We start from the raw sequence: 10,779 nt of genomic DNA, 5'->3' as shown, positions 1-10,779 counted from the left end.
GGACTGAGAACGGAGGGGGGAGAAAATTGTTATTATTTAGTATTCTTACAGTGGCATTCGCTAAAGGCCATTTTTGTAACCCAAAACATCCTGCACTTTGGTTCAGAGTTGGAGTAGTGCATTTTAAGAAGCTGCAATGGTAAATTCATTACCTTAGGGTGGGGTGACCCATGCAGACCCCACAGGTCCCTGCCCTCCCCAAGCTGGCCATGGGACATAGACCCTAATAGACTCAGTGCCCAAGAACTGCAGAGCCCCCAGGTATGCCACCCCTCCAAACAGGGTGCAAAGAGGTCTTTGGGGTCCATGCCCAGCTTGATCCCATATCAGGGGCAGACTGACTGCTGAGAAATAGAGCCTCACGGTCTGGTGCCTCCACCCATCTATAGTGTTTCCCTGAAGAAGCCATTTCCCAACAGTTTGTATTGGGGACACAAGCAGGGACATGTGGGCCAGATCCAATTTGGGGCACATTGCTATCACCCAGGAGATGGAGAAAAGGAAAAAGACATCTTGGGCAGCAAACGCTCCCTTCCAGACCCCACAGACAGCCAACACAGAGGTGCTTGGGCCCAGCAGACACATTCAGGACTAGCCCTTTCTACTCTCCTTCTGCTTTAATGGATGTCTGGGGATATTTAGCACAGAAGCTGCACCTTCTTCACAAGAAATGTAATAGTGTGGTATGGTAATGCATGGTAATTTCCCTGAATGATTCCATAAGAGCAGGTCTCAGCTCTAACAGGGAACAAGGGAAAAAGCACAACCCAGAGATACAGACTTCTTGTGAAATACAACAGTCTTAGTGCTTGAAGGCTTTTTTTTTTGTCAGTCCATTAACGAGAGAGTGTGAAATAAATACTAGACTAGACATACTTTAATTGTTAATGGATTGATTTTCAAAGGCTGAAGGAAGGACAGCAGTAAATCAGTGCGAGAGAGCCTGGCTGGACAGCCCAGGAATGTTTGCAAATTCAGCTCTGTCCTCTCTGTTGGCTCCCACCTCAATAAATGCACTTAGCCCTTCACATACTTATTTTATGTTAATTCAGTGCAGCAAATACAGCATGTTCACCTATTTATCTTGTTGTGGTGCTTGTTTTGACTTGACACAGCCTAGTGTTTTGGAATGACTGCTGTAAAAGGGGATCAGGATTGCCACCTTGAACTACTGACAGCCAAGACATGTTTTGTGCCCAGGACAAAAACTCTTCCAAGTATTCTCCTCCTCCATCCATCTAGCATCTTCACACCGTTCAGCCCTGTCCTCTTGCACAAGTAAAAGCCCAGGATGTTCATGCTGCACCTTCAGACCCAAGCCTGCTCTTCTACATGATTTGACCCAAATCCTAATTCAACCATGAAGAGATCTGTCCTCATGGTATCTTACCTTCTAGTCTTCTCAGGATCCCTGGGAAGAGAGGAGGACAGCCATCTCAAGAGCAGGACGCTGACCAGATTTCTTCCTCATCAGAAGTCTTCCCCATGTCCATTGGGGTCTATGCACCAAGGCTGAGAAAGAAGGCCATCAAGATTTCATCTGCATGATCCAAAAAGACTTTTGTCAGCCTATTTCTTTGAAAAATAGATCAACTCTTCTGCTTGAAGCTTTCCATGCAGACAGCAACGTAAAGCCAAAAAGACAAGCAAAAAAATGCCATCCTTGTCCCAGGCAATGATTGCCCAGAAAGCATGCCTGAAGGCAGCAGGTGACACACCATGAATAGATGCTGGATTTACAAAAGAGTGCCCAGAACATCAACATACAAGTCAAAAACACATTCACAGTGCAAATACCATTTTTCCTCAAGCCCATTTTTCATTAAATATCCACAAAAGAGGATTCAAATGTATACAAAAGGGTTTTGATGAATTGGGTAAATAATTAGAATATCCATTAAAAATGAAAAATTGACTGAAAATGAGCTTTGTGCATATTTGGAGTCTGTTTGCAAATTTTCAGAGGCTTATATTATAAAGAACCACAGCTGGGGCCCAAGCAGGCTTGTTCTTTGCTTGGTTAATGGATGTATCCTGGCAGAGGCAGGACCCTGGGCTTTCCCCACATACCTATAGCATATCTATCTCCAACCTCCTGGAGCATCAGTATAGTCTACCCAGATGCGGATGAATGAACCTTACCTATTTCAAGCTAATCTAGTTCTAGTGCCATTGATTACATCTATCCTTGTTTCAGCTAGGTTAACTTTACAGACACTCTTCCTAAATATGAAGAATTTTCGCTGTTTTTGCAGAAAAGAGCCCATAGCCACCTGCATTTCCTAATAGCAACAGCCCATGGTTTTTTGCTTTTCCTTTCAGGAGGTGAAGATGTCTGCATGTCAGAGCTGTTTTGCCACCTTTAGCAAAGTTTGCCAATCTGTTTAATCAAGGCCGTCATGAACAGAGAATTAATTTTGCAAGATGTGAAATAATTTCTCACGTAGGGAACAAGCATCTGGACTGAAGAGGAGAGGGAGGAAGGCGGGAGGGGGATGCAGAGTGTGCTGGACAGGCTGGAAAGCAAAGGTTCAAAAATGCATCCATCACTCCTGGGATGATGGGCACCTGCCAACCAGGTGCAAAGACTAATTAGATAAGTTTACACCACAATGATGGTGGGTGAAATTTGTTTTTTGGACATTAATCATCACACAAATTCAGCAGCCAAGAACAAGAGGCACACACAAGGAGACACACAGCCTCATTTCTCCCACCACCGTCTGCAACATAAACACTGAAAACATCCCTGGTTAATATACATATCCTCCATTCATCAAAACTGATGGCATAGGTCGTGCATTACCAGTGGTGAACGCATTTGTTTCAAGTATCATAAAACTGGGCTCAAGCTGTTTGGTAGAATGAGAAAGATGTGACAGGCAGGTAAAATTATTATTTGCTGTTAAACATTCATGCAAAAAAGCATGAAAGGGCTGATTTTCCTGATCAACTGTTCATGCTTTTCAATAATCAGCTGTTGGCTGCTCAAGAGCCCCCACATTCACCCTTCTAGCAAGAATTGCATCCTCAGAGCATTCTCTCTGGTTCCTCATTTCACCCTCTTCAGCCTTGGCCTTACAAGTGCCTCCCTGAGCTCTCCCAGCTTCCTGGTTTTGGTAAACATAGGTACAAGTCAAGGAAAGCCCAGCAGTGGCCCAGGCTAGCCATGGCCTGCCCAAGGCCAGCGTTACCAGCAAGCACGGGGAGGTCCCTGAGCATTGCTGCTCCCTTCACTGCTGAGCAGGGACATTAACTGTGTCTGCAGCTGAGCAGGCAGAGCAGCGCCAGCAGGCACTGCATCTTTCAGCAAACCATTAAACACTAAGGAAACAGCCAGAGCAGGTATTGGGTTTTAGCAGGAAGGAAAAAAAACAAAAAAAAAAAACCAAAAAACCCACACCCAAACAAACCACCAGCATTACAGCTAGAGAATTAGAGCAAAAGCTCTTTTCCAGAGCTGGAAAACCTGCAAAACAGATACGGAAAATGACGCCTAGGATGGTGAAGCAATGGAAGAGCACAGGGAAGTCACTGCTCAGCCCTGCAGCAGCTCCAGAAGAGCAACAGATGCTGGGTTCAGTATATGAACACTCTGACTGTTTTACATAATATCACAGATCTATGGCAAACGTCTAGAGCAGAGAAACTGGCAGGAAGTAATGAATGAAAAGTCATAACAAAACGAAAAAAGGTCTCTTGAGCCCCAAAACCCACCTCCCCAGAGTCCTCTTTACAAGGAATTTCAGCAGTCCTTCACAGAGATGGTGCTGACAAATTCTGTTCCTTGTGTGATGTTATAAATGATGTAATAATGCAAGGTGAGAGATATTCCAGAAGCGGATTATCTGTCCTCCATCACAGATGGACTTGTTCAAAGAATGAGAAATAATATCTATTAAGAAGGGGGACATTGGCTTCTTCAATATTTGCAATAATACATATTCATTGTAGCTTCTGTATTTACTCCATCAGACTCCTTTTAGAGATGGCAGAAATCTCTGCAGACCTTCTTTTGTAATGCTAAGCACCAGAACAAAGAAAGAAAAATTGAATAACTTTCACAAGGAGCAAACAGGTGCCTGGGAACAAACACATTGTGGAAAAAAAGGTTCCTGCTGACTTCAGCTTGCATTGAGACACTACTTAAAAGACAGATATTCTGAGGGGAACAGGGTCAGCAGGATGTCCCAGGCCATGTCCCCACCTCTTTCAAAGTCCCTGTTTCCCTTCTATGATCATTGAACTTCTTGTGGAGAGCACATTTGAGACAAGATCTCAGGATGCACGTGGCAGGGTGATGGTGAGGGTCCAGACCGCCTCACATGTGACTGGTCCCAGCACATCCCATCTACTCTCAGACCTAGCCATAAATATAAGCCAAGACATTTGCACATAGCCTATAGCTCAAGCCAGCAGAGAAAGGCAGCTGAGCTCATCCACCCCCACATCCCTGAAAGGCAGCTCCACCTGCCTGCTCTCTATGCTTGATGTGCCAGAGCCATGGGGTCAGCACCTGCTTCCCTCTGTACCCTGAAGAACCAACATTGCTGCTGGCTGGGTACCTCCCCACCCATTTCTGAGGCTGCAGGCAAGGAAGTAATCCGTAGGAACAGGCATATTATACAATAAAACAATTTCCTGCAAGAGACAGCTGATCCCCAGGGGCACCTAACTAACAGAGCTGGAGTCAATTGATTCCTCTTTCTAAAATAGCAGGACAGCAAATTAAGTATAATTCATGACCATTTCAAACACAAACACAAAGGAAATCTCTCCACTTCTCTTCTACCCATCTTTTTCCTTCCATTTGCTCTCCAGCTCCCAAAGCCATGGAGTTACTGTATGAAGAAATACATCAGCTCCTGCTACATTCCCTGGGACCACGCAATAGGAGGAGAAAGAGCTGTTTAGGTCCCAAAACCTGAGCACAAACTCACAAGAATAGTTGCTTCAGGCCTGTTGCAGTCTCTCCCATGTTTCCATGATGGGCTCATGCCCTTCAGTCACATCCAAAGGACAGCAGCCACCAAGATCAGAGGTCCCACACCCCCTTAAGCTACAAGGTCCATAATAAGGAAAATAACCAGATGCACTTAATGCCAGCAGCCACCTGCATTTTGAAGAACACCATGTGCAGTGGTGAGCCTGATCCTTAATGCCTACAAATAATTAGAGTGAATCCTGCTTTCACCCAAAATTCATTTAGAGCTAAATCCCTCAAGCTCTAACAGGAAAAAGAGAGTACATGATGCTACCCCGCTTCACTGATATTTTATTGTTTGCCATCATTATTTTCAATTTTCCAGGGACTGATCATTTCAGGTGATTGTGGATGAGACCATTAACAATCCTCTCTGCAACATTATATTCTTTTTTATAGTCTTATTCTTCTTTGCATCTCAAACCTGTCAACCTTAAAGTGAGCAAGACAGAAATGTTCCTTCCCCCGCTATCCCCTCCCCAGGACACCAGGTGGGGATTTTTCCACCATTTTGGGAGTGCGCACCCAGCATCCAGGGTTCACTGTCTGGGGGTCCCCACAGCCCAGACGCTGAGAGAGGAAGGGTTTCTGATTTAAAGAAAGGAAATGACGGTTGCACGATGTACACAGGTACTCAGTAAGAAACAAGAAACAAGCAAATGCTGAATTCAGATCCTCCAAGCTCCATCCCAGCACTTTAACCTCTTATCCCTTAGGGAAGAAAACATCTCTGTGCTCAGATGGCGATTTTCACAGAAGTCCTTCAAAGTAAGGATCTGTTTATCACCTCTGTAGTGCAGTCATTTTACATAGTGAACAGTTCTGAGAGCAACGAATTCACTGCAGAAAAGTCTAGCACCAAGATATTCAGTATCCATTTGCTGTTTGCTTCCCTCTAAGCTCGCTTTCCTCAAAGAGGTGTCACTCAAGATCTTGCTGTTATTTGGATCAATAGCAGCTGATGCCTGATAACTTGCTTTTGGGCAGCTTGTTTTCACAGTTTTAACCCACCTAAATGCAGTCTCAGGAGCCCTCCCTTGTTCCATTTTCTAGCAAGAGGAAACAATAGATGTTTACTGAAAATTTCAAGCAACTGTAGAGGAAGAGATATTCCCATCAGTTTTTCAAAGGCTTGAATATCTGCCTTGAAAAGACTCCAGTCTATAACAAATCTATAACTAGGAAGAACCATCAGCTAGGTATAGGATATGTATGTAAATAATATGCAACAAGCAGCAGATATGTAATGTCTCCTCACATATGCTATTTATGCAGCTGTCATGCTCACTCAGAGGATGTCATGTGAAAAGCCATGCCAGAAGTACTGTACATACACTCCAGCTCCCCATAATTTTATGTGGGATTGAGAGTTAACAGCCCTGCTGGGATAAGTTGATTCCAGCAAAGCTGAGCTGCTTCACAGGAGCCAAAAAAACAGGGCCTGAAGGTCTGACAGAATAGAACATTTCTAAATTTATGTCACAGAGATGCCAATGACAGCGCCCAGCCGTGCCTGCTCACAGGACCACGGGCACACACGACTGAGTGTGCAGAATGCACTGGTGACCATGAAAGGGGCTATCCAGCACCCTGGGCTGCTCAGCTGTCTCTCCCAGCTAGGGAAACAATTGTACCATTCCCCTACAAAAACCCCAATATTTAACCTCCATCAAGATCCTCTCCTGCCTTGCTCCAAGCCAAAGCCTTACCTAGAAGCTGCTTGGTGGCACTAGAGCTGATCTACTTCCACACACTCCCCACCCTTCACATCACCAAACCGTACCCCTGGCCCACACAGACCTTTTATCCCTCACCCACCCAACCTTCATCACCTGCACTCATCATGGGATGAAATCGTGTCACCTGGGGCTACTCCTGTCCATGGGCCTCAGCCTCAGCCAAGCTTGGTGCACAAATGGCGCAATGGTGGTTAGGGAACTGTGAGAGGATTCCAGACCTGATTCAGCAAAAGCACCTATGCTGGGACTGAGTGTGTGTGATTGAGCCAGGCTTTTCAACGTGAAAAATTGTGTGAAAAGCCCTTGAGAAACATATATCCTACTACAATTTCCTCTTCCAAATGTGAAAAATTGTGTGAAAGGTCTTTACGAAATAGATACCTTGCCACAATTTTCACTACTGGGCTCTCAGAAACACAAAAGGAACAAATCTGGGGGTTTTATTTAAGTGCTTTCCAACCAGGAGGTGTAAAGATCCTTAAAGGCCCTCTTGTGATGGGGCAGCCCTCAGTGCAGCATTGTTTTGCGTCCAGTTCATGCTGTGGTTAACTCAAGGCTTGGGATGAGGAGTAAATGAAAGCGGGGCACAGCTGTGGAGTTGGGAAATTATGGGTGGCATGGGAATACCTCGCTTCTGGCACTAACGAGAGCAGCATTGGTTCTTTACACAGAGGTCTAACACTGGGCTCCTGGGCATCCTTGCAGAGGGATCTGGAAACTTTGGGGTGTCTGTTGGGACTCAACTCCCAAGTCAAAGGGAACTGGGAACCCAAATTGGGATCCCTCCATGTGTGTGCATTATCCCAGGTCAGGACTCATCAGCCCAGCTTTGGTCCCTGCCATGGCTCCCTCCTCACTTTTGTGGGCAGCCTGTGCAGGGTGAGCAGCTGCAGGACCAAGGGGATGCCAGCGCTGAGCACAAACAAGACCAGATGCGCTGGCAAAGCTGGTCAACCACCAAGTGAGGGGGCTGAGAGAAGTGGCTGTGTGGAACAGAGAGAAAGGTCTCCAAGGTCCCTTCCCGCACTCTTGGGTGATTTCTTAGACAGAGGAGATGGGATGAGGGGCATGAATGTGCCGTGCTGCATGTTAGCACTGGAGGAGGGACTGGAGGCAGCAGGAGGAATGAGAATGGTGTTCTGGAAATGTTCCTGGCAGTGGGAAGGGATGGATCAGCCCCTGGCATTGCACCCAGCCCTCCAGCATCAGCCATTTCACACCCTGCTCTGCTCCCCCTGCTATCCCATGCTTCCCTTTTTGCTCAGCCCAAGGAGAAGCAAGCAGTTAAAGAAGATGCTGGAGGTGCCAAAGATGTTCCTAATCAGAGCAAGGAAGCCACAGAGAGGAGTTGTATCAGACACTTCTCAGAGGTGAAGAGATTGAGATCTTCCCAAAGAGTGACCCGCTGCAGAAATGGTCGGATCTCTCGCTAACCATCACATGACTCAGAAGACACCCCAGGTGGTCGGCGGGGTACACCTGCAACTTTGGCACCTCGTCCTCTCCCTCAGGCACAGGGAATGCTCCTGCCAGGCCTGTTGACAGCTCAGTCCCAGTTTCTGAACCTCTCATTACTTCTACCAAATTGCCCTCAAGACCGTTCCGCTTCACATCTTCTGCTTTTTCCAGATTTGCGCAGTCCATCACCTTCACTAAGGCAGTGTCAGGTTGAATCCGTCTCCCAAAGCAGTGTGAGCTCAGTGCCGGAGGCAGGATCTGCCAGCTACACTAATCACAGAAATAAGGATTGACTTTTTATACCGTATTTCTCCTGCAGAAACCCAGATAGAGCTGCAAACTCATTTACAAAATGAATGGAGGGGGAGAGATACGAGGAACCTGGAGCTAAAATGCAGGAGGTGAGAGTAAAGGAGCACCCCAGAGAGGTAAAAATGCCTCGGCCTTGTGTAAGGGACTAGAAACTTGTCTCAACATTGTCAGCAGAATGGCTTGACTACCAAGGCTTCACCATGACGGCAACTGAGGAAGTTCTACCCAACAGGAACATACATATATCTATATCTTCTTCTCTCGGAGGACATAGGCCCAGTCCTCTGCACATGCGCCTGGCCCCAGGGTTATCTTACAACATATGGGGCTTGGACCCCCTGGAACCCCCTGGAACCATCGAGCTCCCGCTAGTGACGATACTGCACATGCGCCCCCCTGCCGAGCGGGAGGTGGGGCCATGCAAACCAGCTCATGGACTATGCAACGGCCGCGCTATAAATGGCGGAACCAGCGGAGACCAGTTGGGACATTCCCCCGCCGGACTGAAGAGACGTCGGACAGACGGGACGCCGCAGATCCGTGGTGGTAGCTATTGTAACTTTTTCTCACTGTCTCTCTCTCTCTTTTCTTTTTTTTATCTTTCTCTCCTTTTCTCTTGCATACTTGTTGTTGGCCAAATAAAGTGACTTGGCACTTGACTCCGGTTTGAGTCTTAATTCTGTTCCCGAGAATACAACAAGCCTGGTCACGATAAAACATCCAGTTGAACATCACTCAGAAGTTAAGCCCAGCTGCCCTAGCCACCCAGAATTATCTGAGGTTGGTTAGAAAGCAAGGGGGCTTAATTTCTGCCAAATTGTGCAACCCAGCAGAGGATTGTGACACCTTGCAAAGTGCGGTTGCCATGCCAGAGGAGCTGCAGTCATGAGAGCTATCCAAATCGAGGGCACCGTCATCTGAAAACAACATCCCACCAGTGAGCCTGATGGACAGGGACACCCACCCCCGATGGCTTTCCCACCCATCCCCTCACCAGCACCAGCACAGCCATGAGGATCCCCAGTCCTCTTCCCATTTATCACACCCCCTGCTCAGCTCACATCACAACCTCTCAAGGTATCCAAACAGTCCATCTCTAATACAAACCAGATCAGATTTCCCCTGGAAGCCATCCCAGATTCCTGAGAGATTCTGATAGCACTCGCAAGTGCTAAAGCTTTCTGAGATCACAGACATGCCCAGCTATCACGTTGCTCAGATCCCAGCAACATCAAAGCATGGGACAGCTGTAACATATGAAACTGGGAAATTTCACATGCTTTTGTGAAATCGTACTATTAATTTGGGTTTTTTTTCACTACCTAGAAGTGTCTCAGATTCCATCCAGTAAGTAAGGGAGGTTTTCTAATCATTCAGCATACTATGTAGGACAAGAAAACTATTCCCTCCCCAGGTCTCACCTAGTCATCTGAGCGCCAAATCTCCACATTTTGGAGTGACAGAGCTGCTTTGGGGAGTGCAGAAAGTCTTACACATCTAATTCCTCTGGGATCTCACTGAATTAATTTCTGAGGAAACTTTGGGAGACCTTGCGCCGTTTTTTATTTTTTATTAATACTATATATGTTGGACGCCTCCAGCTACCACCCCTGATGTGTGATTGAAGCTTTCTAGTTCTAACGTAATAAAAATGCTGCATAGGGAAGGGACAATCATAGGAGCAATTTTTCATCCCTGCCCCAACACCCTCTGCCTCATGACTTCTGTACTGGGCAACATGTGCTGTCTGAGCTTTCGCTGCATGTTCATTCACCAGTATTTTTCCAGGACCGGCTGTTTTAGAAAGGTGTTTCTGCAAGTTCTTCCCAAGGATTCCCCATGCTGAGGCTCGGTGCAGATGGATTAAGCCCCCATTCTGCATTGAGGGTCAGCCCAGGTGAGCAGACAGACTTGAGAGCAAAAAAAACTCTCCCAGAGTTTTCAAAACACTGTTCTTGAAATCTAAAAAAATGTCCAAAAATTATAAAGCTCAGCTGAGATCTATCTTCATGTGAGATCACCCTAAAAGCTGGAGCATCATCTCATGCTATCAGTTGGTTTCATTAAAATCTGAATGAGGGCTGAGGAAAGGGAAAGGGAAAAATATGGGAAACGGCACTTTTAATATTGATCCTGGAGCTCAGGGGCAGTTACACTTTTGGAAGTTTGGATTTGTGCTTTCCTGCAGATTTTGATCTTTCAGACAAGATGGATTAGATTTTGCAATATACTTGGAGTTGCTTCAACTAACTTTAGATACTAAAGCAGTTCAGTGCCACAGTCACC

The sequence above is a fragment of the Phalacrocorax aristotelis genome, chromosome 13 (assembly GCF_949628215.1).
Source record: "Phalacrocorax aristotelis chromosome 13, bGulAri2.1, whole genome shotgun sequence".
Lineage (NCBI taxonomy): Eukaryota > Metazoa > Chordata > Aves > Suliformes > Phalacrocoracidae > Phalacrocorax > Phalacrocorax aristotelis.
Note: the sequence above shows the minus strand (reverse complement) of the source record.